We start from the raw sequence: 25,862 nt of genomic DNA, 5'->3' as shown, positions 1-25,862 counted from the left end.
AGACAAATTTTCAAATATAATTTTATTTACTCATTTATTTTTGGCCATCCTGGGTCTTCATTGCTGTGTGGGCTTTTCTCTAGCTGCAGCGAGCTGGGGTAGTCTCTCATTGAGGTTCATGGGCCTCTCATTGAGGTGGCTTCCCTTGCAGATCACGGGCTCTGGGGGCATGGCCTTCAGTCATTGCAGCACGTGGACTCAGTAATTGTGGCCCACGGGCTTAGTTGCTCCAGGGTATGTGGGATCTTCCCGGATCAGTGGATTGAACCCATGTCCCCTGCATTGGCAGGTGGCCTCTTTACCACTTGAGCCACCAGGGAAGCTCTGATTATTACTTTAAATGTAGGCATAAAGGAATAATCTTGAGATGTGGTCAGTGAAGACAGAACTGCTGTGTGCTATCGCGTACTTCACAACCCTAGGGGGCGCCATTCACGCAATTCAGTTCAGTTCAGTCGCTCAGTCGTGTCTGACTCTTTGTGACCCCATGAACTGCAGCATGCCAGGCCTCTCTGTCCATCACCAACTCCCAGAGCTTACCCAAACTCATGCCCATTGAGTCGGTGATGCCATCCAACCATCTCATCCTCTGTCGTCCCCTTCTCCTCCCACCTTCAATCTTTACCAACATCAGGGTCTTTTCCAATGAGTCAGCTCTTTGCATCAAGCGGCCAAAGTATTGGAGTTTCAGCTTCAACATCAGTCCTTCCAATGAATATTCAGGACTGATCTCCTTTAGGATGGACTGGTTGGATCCCCTTGCAGTCCAAGGGACTCTCAAGAGTCTTCTCCAACACCACAGTTCAAAAGCATCAATTCTTCGGTGCTCAGCTTTCTTTATAGTCCAACTCTCACATCCATCCACGACTACTGGAAAAACCATAGCCTTGACTAGACGGACCTTTGTTGACAAAGTAATGTCTCTACTTTTTAATATGCTATCTAGGTTGGTCATAACTTTCCTTCCAAGGAGTAAGTGTCTTTTAATTTCATGGCTGCAGTCACCATCTGCAGTGATTTTGGAGTCCCCCAAAATTCACAGAATACCGATGTAGATTTTCATGTTTGTTAGGCATAGCAAAATTTTCAATCTCTTGCCTTACGAATTTTCAGGCAGATGTCAAGAAACATCCAACTTTCTCACAAGTGAAAGTCAAGGAAAGGTCTTGAGAAAAATGTGCCTATTTCTGACTCACCCACGAGTGACTGTGGGCCACTGGCTGTCCCAACTGAGAGTGTCTGCAGAGTGCTGTGTCCCTCTGCTGGACTGGACTCAACCAGCACTGGGCCACAGCAGCTAGTGGTCATTGGAAATGTCCTCCTGATTTCCTTTTCCTTTTAGGTCACCTCTCGCCTGTTGTCCTAACTGCCCTCAGGCCCTCCTTTCTGGAGAGATCTCTGTGGACCTGAGGACCTCTGCTCACTCCCTTGATTTTTTGCTGGTCTTAATTCAAATACCACTTTTCCAAAGAGACCTTCCCTGACTCTCTAAAACTTATTGTTTCCTCTTATATACACACTTCCTGTTTTCTGCTATATTTTCCTCTTTAGCATGTATCTATCTAATTTGCACTTACTTTTCTTACTAATTGTTTCCTATGCTAGATTCTTAGCTCTTGGGGGCAGAAAATTTTATCTCTTTTGTTCGCTCCTCTGCCACGGTGTCTAGAATAGTATCTGGCCCATAGTAAGTGCTCAATAGTGAAAGTGAAGTCGCTCAGTTGTGTCCGACTCTTAGCGACCTCATGGACTGCAGCCTACCAGGTTCCTCCGTCCATGGGATTTTTCCAGGCAAGAGTACTAGAGTGGGGTGCCATTGCCTTCTCCGAAGTGCTCAATATGTGTATGTTAAATAAATGAATAAACGAAGTCCATGAACACATGTGGACAAAATTCTGCCTAGGAGTTCAGAAATACAGGTGACAGCGGATGAATGTGGTGTGAGTTGTAGAGGAGCTGGCATCTTACCTGAACTTTGCAAAATGCACAGACTGGAGGTCCCTGAGGTCTGAGTGGCAACTACAGAGTCTGACTCCTCTCTTGCCTCCCCCCACCACCCCCCTGCCCCTCCATAGCCCCACGGACACCTCCAGCGGCTCTTACTGTCTAGGTCCCTATTGACACTTGGAGAGAGGAAAGGTCTCTCTCTCTCCATCACTGAACATTTCTTGTCCTGTCCTCTTCCTGCCTGACTTTCAGCCAGTTTCTCTCTTAGAAAGTGTCTAATCAATTCAGCGTGGCCTTCACATCCAACAAGGGACAATGCCTAAGTCCAGGTGTTGCACACATCAGTATGTATAAAGCTTGCCTGGAGAGCCTCTTAAATTGTAGACTCCTGGGAGGAGTTCGCACCCTCACAGGTTTCAAAGAAGCTTGTTTTGATTAGAAACCCAAGGAGCACACACTGAACCACTCAAAGAATGTAATTTCTAAAGGTGGCATCCATTCCTGTGAAACCTACAAGGAGCCTACTTTTGGTTGGGGAGCCTCCTGATATTTCTAAAATTGCTATTATATTCCTGTAAACTATCAACTGTCTACCTGCCTGCCAGTCTGCTATCCATCCATCAGCATCTTAGATTCTGTGTCTATGTGGATTTTCTTCCTCTGCAGTGATGCTGGAGGAGCTTTCTCCTTTCAAAACAACTTCCCGGAGTCCTAATTACCATCTGCACCTCCTCCAAGCCTGAACCACACCTTACCAGAAGTCTCCCCTCAGGTGCCAACAGGCAATTTCCAGTCAAGCTTATCTGGTGTTTATACCTTGATAAATATCCTCCCAGCTCTTAGCGAAGCTCTCTTTGTCCCGTCTCTGGTTCCCTGTTACCACTTCTGTCTCCCCCACCTCTGAACAAACAGCTTCTCCCCAGATACCTAATTGCAGTCCAGCTGCTAAGGTGAATTTCCACCTCCCTCCTCTGTGTTTCCTGCCTCCAACCCCCACAACCTTTACCTGTCTTTGGCTAATGCCAGCCAAGTCAATTGACTCACCAAATTAAGAACTGCAGTGCATTAAAATATATCAACTTTGGTAATTTGTGGTGGAATAAAACGCCAAGGGAAAAATACACTCTGGAGACATGAATTCATCTTTGTATAGAGTCTGCCACATGTTTTCACATGTGCAAACAGGGTCCAGGACAAACAAAACACAATGACTTAAAAAAAACTACTGTGGCTGTTAATGACAAAGGGTAGGTAAGCTAATCATTCAAAAACAATAACAATCGGAGTGGCAAATTACTATGTTGCTACCAGATCCAGGGACTGTGAGTTTCTGTGGAGGCAAGCAAAGCTCGTGCTCATTGTTAAATCAGTGTACAGAATCTCTGGGAGATTGGACACAGAATATTTATTCTCGCTGCTCTAGTCGCATGACTTATTTCCCTCATTTCTCTGTAAAAATCTCTTTTGCTGAAAGGATGCTTCTTGCTCTGCCAGGTGTGTGCGCCTCCTGCATTCAGCAGCCTGTTTTCAAAAACCTGAGTTCCACAGCCCAAGGGCGTCGGCTCTCCAGGCTCAGGGCGTGCTCCTCCAATGACCTCCAGGAGCCTGTTTTTGTCGTGTGGTGAGACCAGTGTCCCCAACCTTCCAGCCTCACGCCAGCATCAGAGCTTCAAGGTGAACAGAAATATCTGTTTGAAAAGCGTATAAATAGATTCTAATCCCCAAATCAATGAATGTATTTTTGGCCCTAGATGTCTACACACTTAGCCAAATGGCTCTAGGACAGAATTTAATATTGTATGTGTTGGTTTTGTCAGTAGAGAGGGTAATGAAATTCACGAGGGAAGTTCTTCCTTGTTCTGGGAATACCTTTATGTCTCACCATTAAAATATATGAGGTTCTGCTCTGTGCAAAGCTTACCTCTGGGGCCCATTCCCTCAGTGCCGGGGTCCAGCCCCGGCTGATCCAGGGTATTCGAAGCGGGGACGGCGTCGGCGACTTATTTAATTATTTATTAATCAAAGATATAAAGAGTAATAGAATAAGGATAGCTCAGTGAGAAAATTCAGTGGAGAAAAGCGGCTGAAATAAGGATAGCTCAGTAGGAAAATTCAGTGGAGAAAAGCGGCTGAAATAAGGATAGCTCAGTAGGAAAATTCAGTGGAGAAAAGAAGCTGAGTGGCTTGGTTTACGCGGAAAATCAATATAACCCGTGACACCAGGTTAGCTCTGACCACGGAGGCCGCAGGCGCCCTCTCGAATAGCAGAAGGTGCCCCACCTTAGACACCTTCTCGAGTGGGTCTTAGAAGCCCAGGCAAATAAATGGTCGCAGAGGACATCCACGCTCCAGATGGACGCTCAGCCGGAAGTTAAAGGGAAGAATGACATGGGGAGACCAAGTTTCAGTGAACAAGGCCCGCACTTTATTTTCCAAAGTAGTTTTTATACCTTAAGGTATGCATAGAGGATAATGGGGGAAGGGGTAGAGTCATGCAGCAAGCCAGGCTTTCTTCCTGCAAACTTATCATATGCAAAAGTTCAGGTGATTGACATCATCTTCTGGCCCGGAGGCCTGTTAACATTTTAAGAAACTTATCTTTCTCTAAAGGTGATTATTCCAAAGTCAGGCGCCAGCCTTCCAAAAAGCATTGGACAAAGCGGCATTTTACATTTCTATACACCCATTATATCAATCAATACACTGCCAAAGACACAGTAGGTAAGGAGTATGGAGACTTAGCAGCAAACATTGGCCCAACAAGTGAAAAACCCTTCACCAATACATTTTCTAATCAATCTTTTAACTACTCAAAGGAATCTGTGTTTAGGCAGTTTAGAACATCTCCTGCCTCTCACAGTTGGGAGGCTCTGAACAATCACATGTGGCCAGAAAAACCTATTCAGGCAGGCTAGAGGATTTCCAAAGGAGTTTGTAGGTTAAACACTGTCACATCCAGGAATTATTAACTGGAGCTGTAAGCTAACTCTCTTTTCAGAGAGAGGTAGTGGGGGACAGCCCCCTGTAAAGTCAGAGGTGTAGGTGAAAGCACAAAGCAGAAAGTAGGCAGACTCTGGTTTTGGGGGTAGATGCTCGAGAATTTCCAGGGGGACTCCTGAGGCTCGATCCCGCCTTTGCGTATGCCGAGCCTCCTTCCTCATGACCTTTGTCATGGGTGGAGTGCCTCACGCTGGCTCTCAGCAGTGATAGAATTCCAGTTGAGCTATTCCAGATCCTCACTCAATATGCAATATGCCGGCTCCCAGCACCTCAGCATGTGCTGCACCGTCACATCCTCTTACGGCTAGGATGCCTAACCTTGTGAGCATTTGGGCATCTTCCCTTTGCCCTTCTTCTTGGGCAAATAGCTTGGCTATCTTTTTAAAAAGTTAAAGTGAAAATAGTTTTGTCCAGTGTACTTTTTCCCCCCCTAGAAATTTGTGGTCAGCTTTTCATAGGCATAAAAATAAATAGTCCAAACTGGAACCTTAGGGGATGAGAAAACATTTACCGAATGCCTACCACATGCAGGGCATGGTGTATGTGAATTTCTATATTTATAGTTCAGTTAATTCTCATAACAACTAAATGAGCATAGTATCCCATTATATAGGTACAAGTTGAGGAACCTTCTGAAAGTCATACAGCAATGTGGCTGACTGAAGTCTGTGCTCTTTCTGTCTTGCCAAGCTGCTTATCTTTGAAGTCTCTATAGATCTTCATCCTTTTCTGCACCCTGCCCTTCTTTATGGCATCTCTTCTGCCCCTTGCCAGTCACCTTGTGCTTTAGACATTTCAAGCTTTCTGCTGAATTCATTCAATCGTTCAATTACTCATTTACTCTGTCAGTCACATAAGCATTCAAACATTTCTTGGGTGATTTCTAAGTTCTTTTCTAGATATATAGTAATGAGTAAAACATAAAAAAGTCCTCTGATATTCTAAAAGGCAAGGTACAACAAGTCCGTAGGCATAGGCATTAAAGATGAAGCATGCTGAGTGCAATTGTAGAGGAAAGCAGAGGTGTAGCCAAGCAGAACTCTTACACAGTTAACTTCTCTGAAATTATTATTATAATAATCATTATTCATCATCTGAAATAATCATTGTACACTTCGATGGGCTTTTAGCCTTTTTTCTATGAACATATACATGTATGTGTGTGTGTATGTGTGTGTTTGTGTACTGAAGATCATATTATATGTATAATTTTATATGCTGACTTCTCCATTTAGTCTTAATGGTATGTTATATTTTGATATTTTACCTGTTATTACATATTTTTTAAAAAATAGGATTTTAATAATTGGCTAACCATAATTCTATTTAACTGCTTCTTCATTTTTGCATATTTAGGTTGTGGCCAACTTTTTGGATAATGATAATACAGTGATAAAATTTTATATAAAATCATTTCATATACCTCTGTTCTCTAAGAAAATAATGGATCAAAGGGTGGAAATATTTGTGAGAATCTTGATACACATTGCTAAACTGCCCTGAAAAAAATTATATTTTTGCAAGGCAAATTGAAAATGTGTAACAGGAGACATAAAATTTCTATACCCAAATGTAGAATTTGTACATCTTAAAATATATTCTGGGGAACTATCCAAAAATATAGAAAAAAACTTATGTTCATCATGGTGCTAAAATAACTAAAAATTGGTATTTGTTTTAATTGTCCAATATGAGAGAAATGCTAAGAGTATTATTCTATAGAACTTAATTAGGACTACCATTAAAAATAGTGTTTATAAATGATTACTGATGATACATAAAATGTATATTTACAATGTTCAGTGGAAAACTGAGACAGAATGTTACATATAGTTTGATTTCAACTATGTTAAGACAAATTCCAAAAAGAATTTTATCAAAGTTTTAACAGCTTTTTGGAGGATTATGCATAATTTTTTTCCCTTCTTTCTGGTTTACTGTATTCTTATTAATATGAATTGCTTTTATATTTGAAAAAAGACTGAGACAACTCTTCCAGTGTTGTAAAATTGTTTTCTCCCCCGATTTCCTTACTGATGTCAGTTTGGAGATAAAATTTCAGTCCTACTTTCCTTTTCTAATGGTGTGCACCAGCTTTTGCATTTTGTTAAGAAATCATGCTAGAAATCACAAATTTCCTGGCTGCAGGCTTCTTTGAAATGAGCAGACTGAAAAATGCCTGCTAATTCCAGAATGCCTTCACAGCTTCCACCGGCCAGATCTGGGTATGGGATTTGAGATGAGGAATTGTGGTTGAGTTCCTGACTTGTTCAATTCCCACATCTCTTAGAAAGCAGCAGAGAAGGTTCCTGTCTGATCCGCTATTGATCCCTAGAGAAGCCGACAGGGAGGCACTTTCAGAGCAGAATATTCAGCTTCAGGATGAGAAAGCACTTTTCACTCTAGGTCTCAGACTCAATTTCCATCAGTCAATAATTTGTTTCAGACTTTAGTCCATGTTTATTTTTTAAGATGGAAGACAGCATTATTTGATCTGACAGCAAAAATAAGAAATGTCTTGAAGAGGATTCACTAGGAGATGTCTAACATTTTTTTTTAAAGAATCAAGGAGTCTTTGTAGTTATTTCTTATATTTTAAATTCAATTTCCATATTTATGCATATACACTTATACAACAAAAGTGCATAAATGATATATTTTTCAAGTGAAGTCTTTTTTTTCCTTTTCATTTTTGCTTCTTCCTTCCCTCAGCCCTCTCACTCATGTGAACTACCTACCATGGAGCCTTGGTAGGAGATCTATGTATCTTCAGAAAATGTCAAGTAGATTAAAACGCCTCTTTCCTACTCAGATTTTTTTGGGGAATGTTAAACTTCATGTTAGCCAGGTTTGAGAGCTCTGTGGCAATGTCTTCTCATTAGTAGCTAGTTGGTGTTACCACTATACTCAGAGAAGTGTTATCTGATTTTATGTTAGAATTGAAGATCTGAATGTTGTTTCTGGCAAGTGAACAGATTCTTTTTTATACTACCTCAACTTTAAAATGTTCAAATAGATGTTCTTTGACTTAAAAAATAAAAAATACTTCCAGTGGGCATTTACAGGGAAGGGCACAAGGGAGCTTTCTGGAATGGTAGAAATTTTCTGTCTTGATTGTGCTGATTTCCTTGGTGTGTAGCATCTATCAAACTATATTGAACTGTATGCTTAATATGGGTGCATTTTTTTTTTTACCAAGTTATACTTGACAGACATTATTACATTAGTTGTAGGTATACAATATACTGATTTAATATCTTTATACATTATGGGATAAGCACCACAGTAGGTCCGGTTACCATCTGCCATCATATCAAGTTGTCACAATATTATTGACTATATACTAAAATGGATGCACTTTATAATGGTAAACTACATACAAATAATATTTGTAAGACAAAAGCACTTTTATTTATTTCAGTGAGTTTTAAAAATTTTCCACGAAGACATTGGTGCTTATCACTGTAGACTTCACCTCTCTCCTGTCTGTGATGACTTGTAGATTTCAGATGATTTATTCTATGGGGCCACTTATGGACTGGAAAGTAATGGAGAGGCAAAATTGGCTCTGCAGGGGACAAGATGTCACTCAAGGAAATGTCATCAGAGTCATCAGGGCCGTGTACAGAAGTTGAGATCAGCTTAGTTCTTCCATAAGCCTCTTCCAGATGGTGGTGAAAGACGGAGAAGGAGGCAGTTCTTGACTTGATGTCATGGAGACAGAGTTCTGTGCTCTGTCCATATTTATCTCTCTCCACTCCCTTTCTCATTACTGTGTCAAACATAGGTCAGGCAGAACAATACGTACCAGTTAATAAAACAAACACCATTATTTCTGAACCAGGCGACTCTCCAGTTGCTTGTTATAGTCTCTCTAAAGGCAATTTTGGGCTAAATTTCATTATGGCTTTATTCTGTCATTTATTTTAATTATGCTGATGATGAAATTATTTTTTACAGAAGTGGCTTCATCATGCATCTAACTGTAAATTGCTCTTGGTTAGAAACAGTGAAATTTAGGCTATGAAATGGCCCAAGTGGGTAATTTCTTATCCTCATTCCCCAACATTTGGACAGCTTTATGTTGTCAGGGAGACCCTTTTTTCCATCTTGGTTCATGCTGAAAGCCACAGAGCTGGTGTTCACATGCACTCTTCATTTGCTGTCACTAAGTCCCTTAGAGGGTCCAGTCACTCTGGCTTTAGCCAAAGCTGAGGAGCAGAGTAGCGTTCACTGCTGTGGGCCAATCACATGGACTCAGAAATGCAATTCAAATTTGTTGCATGGACTCTCTTATGGGGGGTGGATGGGATTGAAGTTTTTGGTAACTTTTTTTTTGGTAAATTCCTTTTTTTTTGTTTCTTTGTTTTGGTTTTGCTGTGGCTCATGGGGATCTTAGTTCCCTGACCAGGGGTTGAACCTGTGCCCCTGCATTAGGAGCACAGTGTCTTAACCACTGGACCGCCAGGGAAGTCCCTGTAAACTCTCTTTAAAAACCTCAAGTCTCAATACTAATGTTTATGGTGTAAATAAAATTGAATAAGGAGATTGAAGATAGTTATGAGGAAAGTCTTCAACTACTTTGAAGAAAGTTGGAGGAATGGATTTATTTATGAAGGTCTAGTATGTATTTGGTTTGATCCCTGGGTCTGAAATAGCCTCTGGAGAAAGGAAATGGCAACCCACTCCAGTATTCTTGCCTGGGCAATCCCATGGACAGAGGAGCCTGGCAGGTTACAGTCCGCAACTGAACACACACACACAGAGTATGTATTTACTTATTTGTTTTACATTTTCTTCAGCAAAATCTTTGGGAATTTCAGTGGATAATTCCTTGCCTACTGTGTTCTAGAAATAAATACAACTGTACATTTAAGTAATAAAACTGTTTAATAATGCAGTTTCTCAATGTGTGCAAATTGAAAGAGAACGAGATATTTATCTGATAGCACTGAAAATGTATAGCCATGGCACTGACCAAGTGATGGAGACTGTAGAAAGTCATCCAAATAGTGAATTTGGAGTTTGTTGTCGTTGTTGTTCAGTCACCAAGTTGTGTCCGACACTGCGACCCTGTGGACTGCAACATGCCAGGCTTCCTGGTCCTTCACCATCTCCCAGAGTTTGCTCAGACTCATGTCCATTGAGTCAGTGATGCCATCCAACCATCTCATACTCTGACGCCCCCTTCTCTTCCTGACCTCAATCTTTCCCAGCATCAGGGTCTTTTCAAATGAGTTGGCTCTTCACATCCGGAGGCCAAAGTATTGGAGCTTCAGCTTCAGCATCAGTCCTTCCAATGAATATTCAGGACTGATTTCCTTCAGGATGGACTGGTTGGATCTCCTCGCTGTCCAAGGAACTCTCAAGAGTCTTGTCCAGCACCACAGTACGAAAACATCAGTTCTTTGGCGCCCAGCCTTTGTTATGGTCCAGCTCTCACATCTGTACATGACTACTGGAAAAACCATAGCTTTGACTAGATGGATCTTTGTCAGCAAAGTGCTCTTTACCATCCGGGCAGGACACCACCACAGTGGAAGGGCTAGGAGTGCTTCCACAGCTGGTGGGAGGGCTGGGGATGGCGTTGCCTCTCCCCAGGCCTCAGTCTCTGCAGAGGTCCCCTCACAGATTGAGTGTGATGAGTATGTCTTAAGATAGAGCCAAGCACTTACTAAAGAAAAATGCCTCCATTCTCCACTGGGGGGCCTGTCTACTAGTGCCCTGGCTTCAGAGAGGCAGGGAAGAGCCACTGGGAAGGAAGCCAGTGAGGACGTTTACTCCCGGAGGGAAGAGAATTGTGAGATGTGTGTAGGAGAGGGAGGAGGCAGCATCGCTTAAAGGGAGTGAACTGTTTAGGGCTTTAGGCGACCCCTCTTTTGACTGCAAATCTTCAACTTTTACTAGATTCACTAAATGCTTGGAAAGAATAGTATTTTTGTTTGTCTGTCTTTGGAAAACAGTGAGCAGTCAGGGTTTTGTGACTGAGCTATACTTGTGAAACAGATCAGAGCACAGATGTAGGAGCTGGACACAAGGGAGGATCAAGAAGTAAGCCCTGAGGGTTTCACACGATTTACTTTGGGACAAACACCAAATTTTGTCAGGGGTAATGACTCCGGTCTTAGGATGAAACAAAACTGTGAAAGGCAAAGCAGACAACAAAAACAATGAGATCCCGGGTGACTCCTTAGAATGCTAAGTCAAACATCTTTGGAAAAAATTCCTACTTTAGACTTTCAAGTTTTGTGGAATGAAAGTGTTCCAAGTAACCGAAGAGCTCTTAAAGTGAGAACACAGAGCAATTTAATTACAGACCATTTGAACATGGCTTGAAGTGTTAAAAAATGAGTGAAAATGTAGATTCAAGTCTTCATGAAAGAGCTTCAGCATATCACTTCTTTTCATAGAAACCCATCTTTCTTGCCTCAGGACTTCCCTGGTGGTCCAATGGCTAAGAATCTGCCTTCCAATGCAGGTTTGATCTGCAGTCGGGGAACTAAGATCCCACAAGCCATGGGGAACAGGAGAAGCAGCCCTCGGAATGTGAACCCAGATCCATTTTCCATGTGGCAACTTTCATTGACCTTTAAGACTCTTTGTCTCGTTGACTGAAGAACCGTGACTTGTCCTCTTGGAATCATGCTCTTGCAGTGTGAACCTATGACTGCTTCTAGCCTGAGAGACCTATTGTAAGGGAGAAAGAAATGAAGAGGGCAAAGCTGACATATGTGTGCCTTCAGTTTTCTCTATTCTGTATGCACTCTTGAAAGAAAGAATATGGGCAGTTATTTGTGTAAATGCGGAAAGGTGGATTAAGGAAGCTCTGAGTCAACCAGATAATTCTGGAAGGACTGCACTAGACCAGGAAGGTTTATGAACCCAACTGGTCACAGATATCAACCAGGTAGAAAGAGCATTGGCATCATTGCAAGGAGATGGATGTGCCAGTTGTCCTCAGGGGGCATCTGATTCTGCTGGTTCTGTTCAGACTCAAGAGGGATGAAGTCTCTAGGTGACTCTCTTAACTAGGATGCAATGTCAATAAGGTATGATACAGGAAATAAAAATGAAGACAGGGCGTTCTGTGATCAAGGATTGAAGGACGTAGTGATGGTAAGAGGAGGCTTCAGTGGGGAGGAGAGAGGGAGTGAGGAGCCAGACTCTCTATGGGTCATTGTCTTGGCCTGGCTCCAGCTGGTTACCAGTTCCCTAGAGGCAAGCACTTTGAAGTGAGAATCTTACAAAAAGAGGTTCTGCTACCCTGACTCCATGCCCTTACCAGGAAAGACTGCTGTTGACATGGTTAATCTGAGAACAGAGTGACCAACCTCAGTTTGTCCAGGAAGGTCTCTAGTCTTGGGGAATCTCGGTTACCCTGGAGTCCTGTGGAATCTGATGCTGACTGGTGGTTAGGACCTTGCAGGAAGTGATGCTGTCTTGGACGCAGTATTTCTATCCAGGGCAAGGCAAGGGAGGAACAATGAAGCAAATCAGAAAAGCATGGTTTGCATAGGAGATGTACTTTCCTCTCATTTTAGATTCCAGGGTCCCTTGATTCAGAGAAAGGAGGACAGCTGTTACTGTTGAGGTTCTAGATCACACTAATCAGGAAGCCAGCAAACCTGCATTCTGGTTCAGGAGACAGAGATAAAGGGATTAGAAATATGAGGTGCAGGGATTAGAAATATGAGGTAGTAGAGGCCTTGCTGTGGAGTAGATTTCTCCTTTGCCATGGGAGGATGCTGGCTGTTCATTTAACTTTTCCATAGTTCCTACTGGAAGAAGTCATCATTATTTGGAAATAACGATGGGTGAGGCAATTAAATTCTGTAGGAAAAAACTCCATTGATGTTAACTCAAAATAAGTGTCAGTTCAGTTCAGTTCAGTCGCTCACCAGGCCTCCCTGTCCATCACCAACTCCCGGAGTCCACCCAAACTCATGTTCATTGAGTTGGTGATGCCGACTCAATGCCGACTCCAACCATCTCATCCTCTGTCGTCCCCTTCTCCACCTGCCCTTGACTGAGCATCAGGGTCTTTTCAAATGAGTCAGCTCTTTGCATCAGGTGGCCAAAGTATTGGAGTGTCAGCTTCAACATCGGTCCTTCCAATGAAGAACACTCAGGATTGATCTCCTTTAGGATGGACTGGTTGGATCTTCTGTACACGTGGGAAAGACACCTGGAGGAAATATACGAGGAGATAAATAGTATCATGGAACATGCAAGGGGCAGCTACCTGTCCTTTTGCAGGAATTAGAAAATAAAACATTTACCTTCTTTCACTATAGAAAAGGCTTTCCAATACATAGGGTGAATACCTGTTGACGGAAATCCATGGAGGATACAGACCTGGAGAGGTAGCAGAATCTGGACAATAGTCAGTGAGAAGCTATGTAGGTAACTGGGGCAGGACATGGAGACAGAGACAATTTACTCTGGAAGCATCGGTGGCTTCAAATTCTCCATTGAGACATTTAATCATTTTTCCTTGAGAAGAGAGTTCATGGTCAAGTAAGTTTAAAAAAACAGTTTCCCTTTGCTCCTTCTTCAGTTTATACTTTAGCAGCTGGAATTGCTTAACTTTGTTTAACTTTAGTATTTCCAAAAGTCATGTAACCAGGTAATCTCATTTTATTTTCAATTGAGAAGCAATTATTATCATCCTAAGGAAATTATAGAACATACTTTCAGAAATACTGCTTCAGAAAATTTCTTTCTGAGAAAAATCCCAGTGAAAAGCTCAGAAAGGAATTTCCCTGACATTCTTTTAGAGGTCAGTGGTATCTATGGTTGGAATATGTGGCCTTTCAGAAAAGAACCATTGTCTCAATTCATTGGAGCTCTGCAAGGTTGCATCTTTGTGAATCTTCTCTTTGAAAAGACAATTAAAATTCCTGGTGGCCCAGATGGTAAAGAATGTTCCTGCCATGCAGGAAACTGGAGTTCGATCCCTGGGTTGGGAAGATCCCTTGGAGAAGGGAATGGCAACCCACTCCAATATTCTTGCCTGGAAAATTCCATGGATGGAGGAGCCTGGTGGGCTACAGTACATGGGGTCGCAAAGAGTCAGACATGACTGAGCAACTAACACTTTCACTTTATTTTAAAATCCAAAGTCTAAAATGAGACCAGTCTTAGAAATGCTATAAACAAGAAAAGAGTTAAAAAGGCAAATATGAAAATTTAAGTAGTACTTTGAAGATCAGAATGATATTTGAATTAGAAAAAGATCACTCAAAACAGAAGTGTTGAAAGATTTGCTAAAATTTGGATGAAATTATTATCAGGTTGAGAAAGGTGCAATTAAGAAAAGCTTACTGTTTACTTGAGAAAATGGTTGAACTAGTAAAATATAAAAGTAGTTCCTACCCAAACACTATCCTTATGATGGAAAACTTGTTGAAAGGGCAAAACATGGGAAAATTACTTTATAAATATTTTATAACTAGAAGACGTTTCAGCTGAGCAGCCTAAACATAGCCTTTTAGGCTAGAAGCAATATACTTTCATTTTAATATGGTATAAACAGGTCATCCATCACTATCTGAGAACAAGTTTTTGCACTGAGTCAAAAAAAAAAAGAGGGGGCTTTATTCAGATGAGAGTAAACAATAGGCGTTTATTAAGAATATTTAGAAAATAGGTGTATGGGGAGAGGGATAAATTAGGAATATGGGGTTAACACATACTCACCATTATATATAAAATAGACAAGGAGCAAGGATTTTCTGTACAGCATAGAGAACTATATTCAGTATCTGTAACAACCTATAATGGAAAATAGTCTGGAAAAAAAGGAACGAAAACAAATCACTTTGCTGTATACTTGAAACAGTATTGTAAAAAGAAAAAGGGTATATTATCTTTCAAGAATTCTCTGAAGATCTGTCTTAATTGAATTGATTGTTGATTGTCCTTTCCAAATAAATGAGCTCTTGACTGAAGTCTTCTGGAAGAGCAGTTTGTCTCTCTGAGTTATGCAACACAGGGAGGTGAGTGACGTGTTGGTCTTGGATGAGCCTATGATTTCTTTCCTGAGTTGCCATATCTGTATGCAGGACTATGCTCAGGAACACTTGTGGGTGGTCAGTTTTCCTTAGAGATTTCCACATCCCCAAGAATATTCCTCCTCCCCATTTTGGTATCTCGATAGGGGTCCAGTGTTCAGGTCTCTAGCTGCCAAGAGTCCTTCTTTGGCACTCCACATTGAGCTGCTTACACAGTGCTGTTTTCCTGCATTTTATTGAAACGTCATATTATCCTCCTTCCTATTTACAAGAGCAGAACACTGGAAACAAATGTAAAAATGTAAGAAAATTAAAAAAATGGGTTCTGATGAAATACAAATGAATCCCTAAAGTAGTGATTTTGTTCACTAAAGAAATGTTAAGTGAAAAAAAAAAAAAACCCAAGATATAAATTCTATGTATTATACAATCCACATAGATACATTCCATATGTATATTCTTTCTCTTTACATGTATGTATACTGTTCTATGGGCTGCCCTGGTAGCTCAGATGGTAAAGAATCCACCTGCAATGTGGGAGATCTGGGTTCAGTCTCTGGGTTGGGAAGATCCCCTGGAGGAGAGCATGGCAACCCACTCCAGTATTCTTGCCTGGAGAAGCCCATGGACAGAGGAGCCTGGTGGGTTACAGGGGGGTCACAACCATGGGGTCGCAAAGAGTTGGGCACAACTGAGTGACTAAGCACAGCACAGCACAACACACACTATTCTCTATAAATATTCTCTGTACACACACATTTATACGCAGCACTGAAATGTTAATGGCACTTATCGTATAATTACGGTTGATTTTTGTCTTCTTTACCCAATTTTAATAGATGTGTATTACTTTGCCATTAAGAAAAATATTGTGGCAGAGTATTGTAGAGCAATTGTCCTCCAATAATTGTATTTTGTTCTATACCTCTCAGTATTGTACAGGTATAATCTTTGATAATTATTAGTTAAAAGAAAGAACTGAAGATCCTGACAAGGTAAGGAAAAGTGAGACTGTGTGTGTTTATGTCCAGGCAGTAGATGAGCAGAATAAAGATAAAGTCATAGTAAACAAATGTCATAGAACTGTTTTCACTATAATCCATTCCATTCTTTGAATCCCTGGTTTTTGCTAGAGGAACTGGACGTATTCGTGCAGGTATGTTAATATATGTGCACAGATCTTGCATTTTGTGTTCAGACTGGAGACTGGACTCGTCCTCCGCTGATCAGCTCTGGGACTATCCTTGGACAAGTTCCCTGGCCTCCCTGGAGTGCAGTCTTCCCATCAATAAAGGAGAGGTTTGGGCCTGGCATCTCGGTGCCACAGAGTCGAGATGGAAGAGCATGGGCATGAGCCCTGACCCTGGCACTTTGAGGATGACTGTGGTGGGGCCTTTACAGTAGGCGCCATGGGTGGTGGTAACCTTTCAAGCGTTCAAAGGTTTTTGCAGTTTTCTGGTGGGAGTTAACCACAGACTATGAGGAAGTTTGACCGCTCTTAAAACCAGAGCTCCTCAGTTGGGAGCTAGCTTTGCAGGTTGGGGAGGTCTGTTTTCTGTGACTGACTGCAATATGGTTCAAGTCAGAGGGAAAGAAGGTCCCTGCAACTCCATCCCAAGGAGCTGTTCTGGCAGCAGGCAACGGCCCCATGACTGTGGTTGAGTCCGTGTTGATGGGTAACGTTCTCCGAGCTCTAACTGAATCAGCTGGTATCTGTTGACAAGATTTGCTTCAGCACAATTTCCAAATGGTCCTCTGTTTGCTGCAGATCCCTCCCAGTTGCCTTCAGCCCAGTTACCATCCTCATCTTTTGGAGACGATCAACAATTCCAACAGAACTTCTTTCCCAGAAGACATTTAGCACCTTTTTCTATTTAAAGGAACATGGGTACTTCCCAGGCGGCGCTAGTGGTAAAGAACCTGCCTTCCAATGCAGGATACAGAAGAGACATGGGCTTGGCCTCTGGGTTGGGAAAATCCCCTGGAGGAGGAAATGGTAACTCACTCCAGTATTCTTGCCTGGAGAATCCCATGGACAGAGGAGCCTGGTGGGCTAAGGGGTCACACAGAGTCAGACACCACTGAAGTGACTTAGCATGCATGCACAGGGGGAGGTCTTAAAAGACAATAAATTTGTTTATTCTCACTTGGATTGCATTTGTGATCAAAATAAATGTTTAAAGTGTTTATAAAAGGAAATACAAGAAGTCCTTAGGAATGAAGGACTAAAAGCAATGAAGCATGACCATCATTTCCAGGGGGACTTCTCTGCCTGGTTTTGTTCTGTTAGTCAGACAGTGTAAAAAAAAAAAAAGTCTGAAAATTGCCTTTTATTATTATTTTTTTTAAAGAAGAGGTTTGGAGGAGACAGAAGACCCTTGAGGCACCTCTCTGGTGACTCTGTGGCTGTGACTGCCTGAAGTAAGATATTGTCAGTATAAGGGGTTTGTGCAATGATCCCAAGAAGTACATTTAAATGATAAACATTTTTGTAACAAAACTGGAAGTCTTATATGAGAACATGTGTAGGTTTGTGGGTTTTTCCAGCTTTACTTAATGTCTCTAGAATGATGGTTGTACAATTTGAGCCGGAATCAGAATCACCTGAGCCTTTTAGAACAGTGACACTCCCCCCAGCCCCTGTGGGGGGTCCTGATTCAGTCAGTTGGGGGGAGACGTGGGACTGGAGAAATTACCTTTCGAACAAGTTCCAGGTGTTGCTGATGGTCTAGAAGAACCAGCCTGGAGAAAATAACCTGGCTAGGGGAAGGCATTTCTTGTAAGGATTTTGTATTTTTTTTTGCTCCCTTTCCAGAATTCTTAGAAAAGTGTTCCAAAGATTATGCAAGGATATCTTCAAGGCCCATTTGATTTGAAAATTTCCCATAAAAACAATGAAAGCATTGCTCCTTTGGATGCTCCAAGTAGGAGCCAATGAAGAGATTACTGGCATAGGTCTATCAGTGGCCGAGGAAGAGAGTGGATTGTTTTTGGTTGACTAGAGAATCCTGTACACAGAAAGCATGCAATTTCTTTGAGGAATTAGACAAGAAAGTGAGATGGTTTTCTCTGTGGAGCACATTTAACGGAAATACCAAGATGGGCTCAGGATGTCACAGTTACTTGATGGGTACCTGGGTAAGCCCTCACAGACATTTCCCATCTTGTCACTCAGCTCTCCAGTGTACTTGCCTGGAGAATCCCAGGGACAGGGGAGCCTGGTGGGCTGCCGTCTATGGGGTCGCACAGAGTCGGACATGACTGGAGTGACTTAGCAGCAGCAGCATAGGCATGTACATGAGAGTCGGCAAACTCAAGCAGGGATGTCGACCAAGCAGCCTTCTCTGCCTGTGGAACCAGTTCCCATTCCAGAAGTAAATCATGTATTATCATTTCCCATATGTTTTGCACATGCCACTCCATCTGCCTAGAGGGACTCAGCCCAAGACACTTCCCTGTTGCTACTGTTGTCGTCCTGTTAACCCTCTGTGAGTGATTAACCTTGGGACTTGCCAACCTCTCACTGTCATCATTCAGTGATGAGCTGCTTCTTCCATGGAACTGGAAATATCTTGAGTACACAGCTGGTCTTGGATTCATCTCTGTGTATCCAGAGCCTGATGGAGCATCGGGCAAATGTTTCCTGTTGAAAATAGGGCCATGGATAGTCACCAACAAAAATCTTATCTTTCATATAAGTAATGCAATCAGTAAAACAAGACCACAACTCAAAAGTTGGCAAATGGAGTGTGAGAGGTCAAATCTCTTTGTACTTTCTCCATGTTCAAGCTAAAAAACCAACGAACTTCCTCCTGTTTCCAACCATTCTCGGCTCTCAGTCTCCCCTGGACTCCGTCTGCTCCAGGATATGCCAGGGCTCTTCTGAAAATTCAGAAATCCAGCTTGGATTTCTCATCTGGCTCCTTCCCTGTACTCTCTGAAGGAGATTGTGGTTTGTGTGTTTTTTCTCCTTAGAGACAAATCAGAGCCCTGATGTTTCCACAAGTAAATGAAATGGAGGGTAAAATACCCGGTTCTTAGAAGAAGCATGGGAGTATTTGATGTTACATTAGATTTTATGCTTGTTTTTAAAAGAAATAATGGGATAGTGCTCTTCATTTTTCTATCTAGCTACTTAAACTAGCTATCTTTATATTTGTGTGTGTGTGTGTGTGTTTTGTACAGAAAAATGTTTGAACTGATGTTTCCCTGATGTTAATTATGGACAATTTATATAGTGGGACTCAAGTGCCTTTTAAAGCACTGTTCTATATCCTGGTCAGTACTGATTCTTAAACAGATAAGCATTCATTATTTTTACAATTGCTAGGTTTTTACAATATGTTTACAATTTTTACAATATTTTTACAATTCAAAATTATTGCCTCTATCAGTATTTAGAAAATCCATGCCTCAAATAATGTCAGACAATGGATTTATCTGTTCTGTTTCTGTTTCTTAGAAGACACAAATGTCAAGATTCATAGTTCAGGTTACCAAACCCTAGAGCAGAAAGGTAACTTATCTTTATGCATAAATAAATTCTGTTGGACTGAGCTTTCATGACTGTTCAATCTGTAGCACATGGAACATTCTTTGGGTGATGGAATCTAACTCTATTAAGGTAGATCAAAGAGGGAGCTATTTCAGGCAGCCAAGGTGGTTCTGTGTTAGAATGAGTCAAGGTAATGCTGTTTGGCAAGCTTTCCCAAAAAAGGCATGTAACCTTAGAGATGAGAAATAGAGCACGGGTGGTCATGACCTGACTGTTCTCCCAGGGATACAGAAGAAGGGTTATTGTTCTAAATGTGCTTGGTAAAGAACCTTCTAATTTTTTTGTCCAGATGACTTTATGAGGCTTTGGTGTTGCTATGTAAAGCTAGCTATATGTCCTTGGTGGGAACAGGAAATTAAAATGGAAGTTTTGGCTGAACCCTCTGGGGATAGATTTCAGATAATGCTATGACCTGTGAAGCAGAGTATCCTATAGGAATTTCCAGGTTAAAATCCTAAATTCAGTTACGTGATTCTAACACATCTCATCCACCTCAAGGGTAAAAATGGGTCCATTTGTTGGGGATCAAGAAGAATTTGTGAGAAGGATTTCCTTGGAAACGGACGCTTCAAGGGGACAAGATTTGTGTGTGTGTGCATGTGTGAGGGCACTTCTCCCATGGCAAAGTCAGGAGGGTTTTTAAGGCTTCCTGGGATCACATGGAAGATGTGATTATGCGTCCCCTTTCATGAGAAGGACACGGTAGACTGATGTCTGGCTGTACCTAGGGAAGGTTCAGGGTGAGAGATGGGCTGACTGCTTGCCGTGATCTTATTAAGTCTATGGGATGGAATAAAAGGCACAAGTCAGGATGAGAAGGAATGAAGATGGCCTGTGGGCTCCTTTTGGGTTAATGGCAGAACATCCTATCTCGGGCAGTGGAGTCCTTCAAGGAAAACAGCCACTCCTATACTAGGATCCAATGTAAGCAAGGGCCTGCTCCAAACCAGGGATGAAAAGCCAAAGGCAGGTCAGTCAAGTCAGGAGGTTTAAGGTATATTGAGATATAGTTCGGATAAGTCAGGAGTATGGCACCAGTTACGTCGTGTCCACACGTGACCTCTTACATAATGACTGAAACATGAATTGGTCCCACCCCCGCTAAAGAAAGCACTGCCCTCAAGTGGAAATTAAAACCACACCCTCAACAGTGGACCAAGCAACAAGCAAACACTGCTTGCTGGCAGTTCATACATCAGTAAATTTTGAACAAATTTACTTTTCCAGTAGTAATGTATGTGAGAGTTGGACTATAAAGGAAGCTGAGTGCTGAAGAATTGATGCTTTTGAACTGTGGTGTTGGAGAAGACTCTTGAGAGTCCCTTGGACTGCAAGGAGATCCAACCAGTCCATCCTAAAGGAGATCAGTCCTGGATGTTCATTGGAAGGACTGATGTTGAAGCTGAAACTCCAATACTTTGGCCACTTGATGCGAAGAGCTGACTCATTGGAAAAGACCCCGATGCTGGGAAAGATTGAGGGCAGGAGGAGAAGGGGACGACAGAGGATGAGATGGTTGGATGGCATCACCGACTCAATGGACATGAGTTTGGGTAAACTCTGGGAGTTGGTGATGGACAGGGAGGCCTGGCATGCTGCGGTTCATGGGGTTGCAAAGCGTCGGACATGACTGAGTGACTGAACTGAACTGAAATTTTGAACAAACTTAAGGAATATGGATTAGAAGGAGGGGGGAGGCCAGATGATGAGTCTGACCCGGGACACCTGCATGTCATAGTTTGCACTTGGGCCTAGGACTTTGTTGACCTTGGTCCTAAGGTCACCCCTCCGCTCTGTGAGGTCTTATCCCTAAAACCTATCCTACATGTTACTTGCCTCACACAGGAAACGCAAGATTGGTACAGACTTGGAAAATTGTAAGCCCTATTTTATTTCAATCAATTTTGGTTGAAAAGTATAAGCAAATTTGATGGAATTACAGTTGCAATTAGAAATTGTTTATAAAGAACCAGGAAAGAATGAGTCAGTTGATACATGAGATATGAAAATATAAGTTTTGAATCAACTATTGAATCTTGGCTAAAGTGAAAGTAACAAATATTTTCAGAACAGTTAGTTTAAAACTTAAATATAAACTTGTTCTATATCTCATCTATGTAAAGAGATATATTCTGTGTCTCATAAAACTGAATATTTGTATCTGTTTACTATGAAGGACCTTCAGTTTTCCTAGAATATTGAGATACTGACTTGAGTAGTTTCAAGAATTGTTGTAAGTTCCAGACTAGACTATGATATACATAGAAACCAGTTTATTAGAATGTCTGTTGCAGAAAACTGTTCTTTTCTAAAGTTGAAAATTGTTAACTAGTTTTTCTTGGGAGGTTCATTTACCGTCGGAGATTAAGTGATAGACAATGGATACTGTCATTGCTCTAGCTCAAATTAACTCAATTAAAAAAAAAGGACTGTAGATTTTCTTAAAATTAGGAAAATAATTAAAGGCATATTCTTCTTTGTGATATTTATTTACAACTAAAATAGCCCTTGAAACACAGTGAACATCTCAATTTCTTTTCCGTAGCTTATAGTAACCTTTACCCCTATTCATTCAACCAAATTTACCTCAAGGGTAGGGACGGTATCAGATCTGACCCTGAGACCCAGAGGATTCCCTTGCCTCATATGGGCTTCACCACTTGTCTATAACTTGGAATTCTCTTTGCTGTAAATTTTTTTCAACAAGAAAAACTTTAAGTTTTTATTTTTATTTTACAGTGGGGTATGGATGATTAACAATGTTGTGTTAGTCTCAGGTGTACAGCAAAGTGATTCAGTTATATATTTACATGTATCTATTCTCTTTGTTGTAATTTACAGAAAATTCAGCTCACAGTGACTCAAGCAAAAGAACTTATTAGCTCCCACAACTCTACATTCTAGATTATATCGAGGCAAGACCCAGTGGTCATGGGATGTCATTAGAATGGGCTCATTCGATCCTGGTTCTGCTTCCTCTAGGTTGGCAGCTTCTCCCCTTGTTTGGTCAGATGACTGCTAGCAGGTCTGTACTTTTATTTCATCAGTTTAGCAGTCTTGGTGGAAAGAGCTTCTTTCTCAACAATTCCAGTACCAGTTCTGAATCTGAAGAATATGGGTTCTGATTGGCCCAGTTTGATCCACCCCAAACCAATGGGACTTCCCTGGTGGCTCAGCTGGTAAAGAATCCACCTGCAATGCAGGAGACCTGGGTTCGATCTCTAGGTTGGGAAGGTCCCCTGGAGAAAGGAAAGGCTACCCACTCCAGTATTGTGGCCTGGAGAATTCCATGGACTTTATAGTCCATGGGATTGCAAAGAGTAGGACACAACTGAGTGACTCGTTTTCAAACCAGTCACTACTTTGAAGTGATGCAGGCTCCAAGTGGCAACACCTGGGTTACATGTCCCATCCCCAGCAACAAGACGGAGTCAGACCTGGAGTGTGTGCATGCAGGGGTATGGGCAGCAGGGATGTTTCAAGTAAGGAAAAGATCTCCCTCATTTCTGTCCGGGGTTCCCTGGTGGTTCAGATGGCAAAGAATCAGCCTGCAATGTGGGAGGCCTGGGTTCGATCCCTGGGTTGGGGAGATCTCCTGGAGGAGGGCATGGCAACCCACTCCAGTATTCTTGCCTGCAGAATCCCCATAGACAGAGGAGCCTGGTGGGCTACAGTCCATGAGGTCACAAAGAGTCGGACATGACTGAGTGACTAAGCACAGAGCACAGCACATGTCTGTCCAGCCCTCTTTCATTCCTTTCCTCCTGGGTGAAGCTTTTCAGGGTGCCCTCTTCACACTCTATACCTGGCCTCCTACCTTCTCCATCTCTTCATCACACCTAAACCCTCTAGCTTCATAATCATAGTCCCACTTTAGAAGTTACATGGGACACTTGAACCTCAAAAGTTCCTGGTGTCCAGGCCCCATCCATGAGATTCTGGTTCAACTGGTGTAAGGTGCAGCCCTCTCTGCTGTGATTTCAGCTTCATAGGTGGGATTTCAGCGTGCAGACAGACTTCAGAACTATTGCTGCCAGTTGAACTTGGTGCTTAAACACCTGCCCATCTTGTATACAGAGCAAGATGAGGTTTGAGTGCTAACCCTCCCGGGTATTGCATTTAGCCATACCCAGCCCTGCCGCTAAAGGAATGCAGCGGTAATGATGAAACATCAATCACCAAGACAGAGAAAGCAATTGGAGAAGCATCATTACTCCCGAAATAAAGCGAGAAGGATCCCTCAGTTTTCCCTTGCACATTATTTACCTAGTTTATAATTAACCTGACTGAGATGAGCTACCAAATAGATACCATTTAAGGTTTTTAGAATAAAAGATGCTTTAAAGTGCAGGGGCGTGTGTGTGTGCATGCGTGTACATGTTTATTTCTTTCCCCCAAAATTTTTCTCTTAAAGAAATTTTCTGTACCACTGGGTTTACATATGGATCCATTTTACATTTTTCAGCTCCAGGATTGAATTGTCATTGCTTGACTCTCAAGAACCAAGTTGTATATTTTCTGCTACATGAATCATTATAAACAACAGCTCTGGGGAAGCATTCTAGGGCCAGTAATTATACTGATGAAACAGAAAGACTGTATTCCAAGTGAAGTTAATTTTAGCAGAAGTCAGATAAAAATGTTGTTGACTAACAGCAAACACGCTGGCAACAGAGCCCAAATCACTGGTGCCAGTGACTTGTTGTTTGGGCTGGGCAGTACCCAAGCCACCACAGAAAGCCAGATTGGACCTCCTGGCAGCCTTAAGTTGCTTAAAAGTTTGAAGTAGACGTATTGAGCTGATTACATAATGACCCTGAGAAATCACAAGTAAAATGTAATCCTAAATTAGAAATGTGACTGAGAATATAGAATGCTAACAATTTAAAATGTGTTTGTGTGTGTGTGTGTGTGTGTGTGTGTGTGTGTGTGTTGGGGTGGGGCATGGCTCACAACCTATGTAGTTAATATATGTGTGCATAGATTTGCCCATTGGCTCAGTCATGGCTGACCTTTTGTGACCCTGTGGACTATAGCCCACCAGGCTCCTCTGTCCATGGGATTTTTCCTGGCAGGAATACTAGAGTGGGTTGCAACTTCCTCCTCCAGGGGATCTTCCCAACCCAGGGTCAAACCCGCGACTCCTGCATCTCCTGCTTTGGGAGGTGAATTCTTTACCACTGCACCACCTGGGAAATTCTGTAATTAACTGACCCAAACATATTTATTTCTCCACTGGGTCAGCTATTCTGTGAAGAAAATTCCCAAATGGAGAAAAAAAATTGCATCTTATGATAGCAACTTAGATATCTTAAAAAAAAAAAAAAATCCATGTTCAAATTTTGTTCAGAATTCTGTTTTCTGCAAAGAATACAATTCTTTTAGGAAACCAGTTACGATCCTTGTAGCCAATATCTCAACTCAGTTTGCAGAAATGAGTCTTTCTGGATGATTCAATAAATGCATCCTTCTGGGAAGAAATGAAGGCTACAAACACAAAGGCTATTACTTGGTAAAGAAGTGTGCAACTGAAGAGAACTTTGGCGTAAGGAGGGAAAGTGAAGTTATATTCTCATTGGAAAAATGCCACATGTAGCTTTTCTTTTCCTTTTTTTTTCTCATGTGGAGAAAAGCAGCCGAAACTCTGACTACAAAAGTGTCAAGTACAAAATGTTTTCCCTTGTTGCTGTTCAGTTGCTAAGTCATGTCTGACTCTTTGTGACCCCATGGACTGCAGCACACCAGGCTTCCCTGTCATTCCCTATCTCCCAGAGTTTGCTCTTAACTCATGTCCACTGTGTTGGTGATGTCATCCAACCATCTCATCCTCTGTCTCATCCAATATTTTCCCTATGATTAGTTTGAATTAGTTAGGCCAGGGAAATATACTGACTTGGCATCTGCTCTAGAGATTAGAGATCAGTTGACAGATAAACAATTTTATTAATAAGAAAAAAATTCAAATTACCTTAATAAAAAAAGAGAAGGAATGAACCATGGCACTGAGCTATCTGTGGGTGGAAAAACTATTTCAGAATCTACTTGATAAGGAATGTTGAGAGATATCACTAAGGGTCTGGCCCACCCCATCCTCTCTCACACACCCATTCACTCCTTGCTTCTGGAATTTCCAGACTGATTTGAATGTGTTTCAGTCTCTCTCCATGTGTCAGGAAAGCTGTACATTGATGGTGTCTTAGATAAACAGTACTGGTAGAAAGAGATTAAATTTCTCAACATCCACATATCAACCTTAGGCAATTCTTTAATTCTCTTATTGAGCTATATGCTCATTTTTGAAAAAGCTTTGTGGCCAGGGCTGTTGGTACTTGGACTGGTCCAGTGTA

At 41.8% G+C, this 25,862-nt stretch overlaps 1 pseudogene; it reads left to right on the top strand.

The window, feature by feature from the left end:
* The first annotated feature begins 3,498 nt into the window (after positions 1–3,498).
* On the top strand, positions 3,499–17,331 carry LOC129639791 (mitochondrial import inner membrane translocase subunit Tim17-A-like; annotated as a pseudogene).
* Positions 17,332–25,862: the final 8,531 nt, after the last annotated feature.

The sequence above is a fragment of the Bubalus kerabau genome, chromosome 1 (genome assembly GCF_029407905.1).
Source record: "Bubalus kerabau isolate K-KA32 ecotype Philippines breed swamp buffalo chromosome 1, PCC_UOA_SB_1v2, whole genome shotgun sequence".
Taxonomy (NCBI): domain Eukaryota; kingdom Metazoa; phylum Chordata; class Mammalia; order Artiodactyla; family Bovidae; genus Bubalus; species Bubalus kerabau.
The sequence above is the reverse complement of the archived record's forward strand: the minus strand, read 5'-3'. Positions and strand labels throughout refer to the sequence as shown.